This window comes from Myotis lucifugus, unplaced genomic scaffold (genome assembly GCF_000147115.1).
Source record: "Myotis lucifugus unplaced genomic scaffold, Myoluc2.0 scaffold_669, whole genome shotgun sequence".
NCBI classification, from domain to species: domain Eukaryota; kingdom Metazoa; phylum Chordata; class Mammalia; order Chiroptera; family Vespertilionidae; genus Myotis; species Myotis lucifugus.
In genome coordinates, this window is record NW_005871717.1 from 187,821 (window position 1) to 192,465 (window position 4,645).

Consider the following 4,645-nt stretch of genomic DNA (forward strand, 5'->3'; position numbering starts at 1 on the left):
AGACAAGTTAAGAAACTTGCCTAGCTAGTGAGTGACAGAGCCCGGTCTGACCCAAGGCGGATGGGAAGTACTGAGTCCCTATGCTAGACGGCCTCCCACGAATACACAGGGCCACGCCTCAGCCAAGAGGGTGGCCTGCGCATACACCACGGCATAGTTTCACATAATTTCATGAAGAAAGGTTAAAATCTCATTGTTGCTAGCCAGGACCAAGAACTGAGTTACAATACAATTTGTGGATACCCTGGGACTTTCCAAGACATAGAATATCTTTATAATGATTCTAATTGTTCCACGTAAGAGAATTTTCGAGGTAGCCAAAGCTGACCCTTTGAACTCTCTTTTTTATTTTAAATGGCAATCCTCTCTCTGGCCTCATACAGAGGACCTGGGACATGGCTACTCTTGTCTTAGAGTGTCTTTCAGCTGTGTGAGGAATTGGCTCTTTGGAGAATCACAAGAATGCACAACTGTGAGGAAGAGAAACTGTCCTAGCTGAAGGGACAAGAAGGGCTCCGTCTCACCTGGGCTTGGTAAAAGGCCACTTCTGAAATCTTGTACAGATGTAAAAAAAACTTCACAGAGTGAAAACTGAAGAATTTAGCATTTCAATCCCTAACGTTATCATAGAGTAAGCCCAAGCAATGGGCTTGGTACTTAAAAGTGTCATTTTTTTCCATGCAGATTTCTCCTCCTCCTTCTCCTTCTCCTTCTCCTTCTTTCTCCTTCCCCTTCCCCTCCCCCTCCCCCTTCTCCTCCCCCTTCCCCTTCCCCTCCTCCTCCTCCTCCTTCTTTCTTTTTTTAAAGGAAATTGGTCAACATTTACTGTTTGCATAAAATAGCTGATGGGTGGCACAATTCCACTGGACACTAGTTAACTTTGAGTCCATACCCATTAGCTATGATTATATAAACAGACTTAACACTTTATTCTCCGCATTCACTCAACATTTTTTGAGCTGTTGCCAGAAACCCTAATTTGCATAGAGTATGACTCTACTTGAATATGTCTTAATATATTTTCTAATTTATAAAAGTAAGACTTATCCAAGATTTAGACATGCTTAACTTGTGGCCAGGGAGAGGCATTTATGATATTATTAGAGGCCCAGTGCATGAAATTCATGCAAGGGTAGGGTCCCTAGCGGCTGCCGGCTGGTGCCTCCCTTCCCCCCCCCCTCCCCCGGCTGCCTGCCGCCACTGCTGGCTGGGGTGGGGCCAGCTGGGGGGAGGGGCCAGGGGCAGTTGGCTGGCCAGTCCTGCCCCCTGGCTGAACTCCTGGTCGAACTCCCAGTTGAGGGGACAATTTGCATATTAGGCTTTTATTATATAGGACTAGAGGCCCGGTGCACAAAAATTTGTGCACTCGGCTGGGTCCCTCAGCCAAGCCTGTGCCCTCTCGCAGTCTGGGACCCTTTGGGGGATGTCCACCTGCTGACTTAGGCCTGCTCCCCGGGGGTTTGGGCCTAAGCTGGCAGTCAGACATCCCTCTGGCAGTCCGGGAGCCCTTGGGGGATGTCCACTTGCCAGCAGGGAACAGGCCTAAGCTGCAGTCAGACATCCTTAGCGCTGCTGAGGAGGCGGGAAAGGCTCCCACCACCACCACTGTACTGGTAGCCGTCAGCCTGGCTTGTGGCTGAGCAGAGCTCCCCCTGTGGGAGCGCACTGACCACCAGGGGACAGCTCCTGCACTAAGCATCTGCCCTCTGTTGGTCAGTGTGTGTCATAGTGACCAGTCATTCCCAATCGTTCTGCTGTTAGGGTCAATTTGCATATTACCCTTTTATTATATAGGATTGTCCACCCTACCTGGAAGGGTGCACAGAAAAGAAACAATGAGGTGGCATCCTTTAGCTAAAGCCAGAGAGAAGAAATAGAAGCAAGCCCTTCATTTTAATACAAAGTTCTCCGTTCATTTTAATAAAAAGTTCTCCATTCAGTAGTACAAACTTGTATTTTTTTGTTCATAAGTAAAGTCAGTTTTATTAATAGATTTCCACATGTCCAGAGCAAACAATAAATTCCAAAGGAAAAAACCTACACACAGTGAAACTGGTAGTATCCCAGGATGACAAAAAATATATATATATATGTACACCCACAATCACTGCCGCCTCCAAAAACCTTTATTCTTCCAACCTTTCTTGGGTATCTTCTTCTTCTTAATAGGATTCTGATCCTCATCAAGATGAGGGGTTCCTCCTGTCAAAGCACTGACATCACTGAAGTGGAGGGGGGAATGAAGCTGTGAGCTCATGACATCTGCGCATTTTCATCGTCCTTTCTCTCACTCACTGACACTTAAATGCACCATCACGCTCTCCTCATAGTTAATCCTGTGTTGATCCTCCTGACTCTGGCAAGTACCATGATGACGCTGGGCATCACGGATTTCCTCTGGAGCATCTGAGGTCCTGCTCCTTAAGTTCATGAATGACAGAGCTGCCAATGCTTACCTCTTGGCTCATTCTAGACCAGGGGTGGGCAATCTTTTTGTGAGTGCGTGCCAAAACCAGCAATATCTCTGACTCAAAATTCTTCTGTGTGCCAACCCTAATTTTTTGAGAACATATTACGCCTACATCTCTTAAGGTGTACGTATGTGAAGAACCTTGAAGAAAATTCATTCGAGTGACAAAAACACAGTATGATGATGATGATGATGAAAAATACATTTATTTTTTAATGTATACATGTACACTGATAGTCCGACAGAAAACTTTATGACTCCGTTTGATATTATCAGTGGGACTTTTGCTGCTGCATCACTGATGACAGAAATTTTACATCAGGTTTATATTTCATGACCTTCAGAGATATGCATGAGCTACTACTTTCATCCGTCAGGCTACTCCTATTATGAGACTTAACAAAATTCATCACTGAGAACAGAGATTCACAAGTGTATGTGGATGAAAACATGGAGAGTAATGCTGTTGCAAAGTTTTTTAAATAGAAAAAATTTTCTGGAATGGCATTCCAAGTCCTCAATAGTTCGTTTTTGACACTTCTTTCTGGTACTCCTGTCTCTAATCACTTTTTTTCAATGTTTTCCAAGTCAACTCTAAGGTCAATAAATTTCTGCTTCCAAATTGAGCTACTCTGAAATTCAATCAACCGCATTTCAAAGTCAGCCATGTCTATCCATGAAAACATTTGTAAGTTTAGTTCCTCCCGTTTCATGCTGTCTGGAAACTTCATGAATTTTGCTGTCTCTTCCAGTTCTCTGAATTTCGCAAATCTTGAGAAGAACTGCTCAGTAGTTGACTCGATGATGTTTAAAAACAGCTTTTGAAGGCTTTGACAGTCTGTTCTGTCATCTTTTGGGAGGTCTTTGATGTGCCTCATGAGGTTTGGGAAATATCTAAATCTCTCACCGTCCACATCCCTCTTAAAGACTTCCAGTTTCTTTTCAAAAGCCTTTATGTAACCAAACATAACATCAAGTGTCTTGCCAGTTCCTTGTAATTTAACATTTAAGTCATTCAAATGTTCACAAAAATTGTAAATGGAAGATTATAAGAGAGGGTTTTGCGTGCCAGCAAAAGTTACTGGCGTGCCATGTTTGGCATGCGTGCCAGGGGTTGCCCACCCGTTCTAGATGCTTCTTCTCCCGCTCAGCCTCTATTTCATCATAACGTACTGGAACCAAGCGGGTGGAACATATTTCTTAACTGCTCCATTTGTGGATTTCTTCCCTGAAGCCCCAGACTGTCCTTCCTTTGTTTCATCTTCCTCATCCTCAGAGCTCAACTTGCTCATCATATTGCTGGGATGAGGCTTAAATTGAGTGGGTCATTCTCACTGAGGCTGCCCGTCACTGCAGTCATGAGCAGTTTGTCAATTTAATGCTTCAGTTTTTGGTCCATGGGACGAAGTTTTTCCAAAACAGTGCGAATCTCCACCAGTCTCAAAACTGCAGCATGTCCCTGAAGAGACCCTCTGAGGCTTTGTCCAGGGTGAGATGACTCATCCACAAGGTACATAAGTAGCAACTGGTCTTTCATTTCCAAGAGGCTGAGACCCTCTCTGTAGGATAGGCTCTAGCTTGAACTTTTTTTTTTTTTGTCAAAGCTTGAACTTGTGCAGTTATAGCCATTACCTGCTCCTGGAGGTTTTTCAGAAGGGCCACCGCTCTCGGCAGGTCTGACTCCAGCACCACCATTGTCCCAAACTTGTATTGAAGATTTATTTTTTCTTTTCTCCTGACAGACTATATAGTTTTGGCCCAAAGGACATACCTAAGACAGATATAGAAAAAAACACATTCTGATCCTTATTCTGATCAATGTCCCTCTTAAACCTGGCGATTGTCTTATTCTTTCTGTGACATGGTTTACTCCACTGGAAAACAGGAAAAGGTTAACCAAGCTAGAGGTAGGCATAGATTCATCTTCCTTTTCATCTTGATGGTAGTTTTTTTTTTTTTGTAAACATATTTTATTGATTTTTTACAGAGAGGAAGGGAGAGAGATAGAGAGTTAGAAACATCGATGAGAGAGAAACATCGATCAGCTGCCTCCTGCACATCTCCCACTGGGGATGTGCCTGCAACCCAGGTACATGCCCTTGACCGGAATCGAACCTGGGACCTTTCGGTCCGCAGGCCGACGCTCTATCCACTGAGCCAAACCGGTTTCGGCTT

The 4,645-nt window shown here is 44.2% G+C and overlaps 1 pseudogene; it reads right to left on the reverse strand.

Annotated features, from left to right (window-relative positions):
* Nucleotides 1-1,966: 1,966 nt before the first annotated feature.
* On the reverse strand, nt 1,967-4,405 carry LOC102436531 (annotated as a pseudogene).
* Between the last annotated feature and the right edge of the window lie 240 nt (nt 4,406-4,645).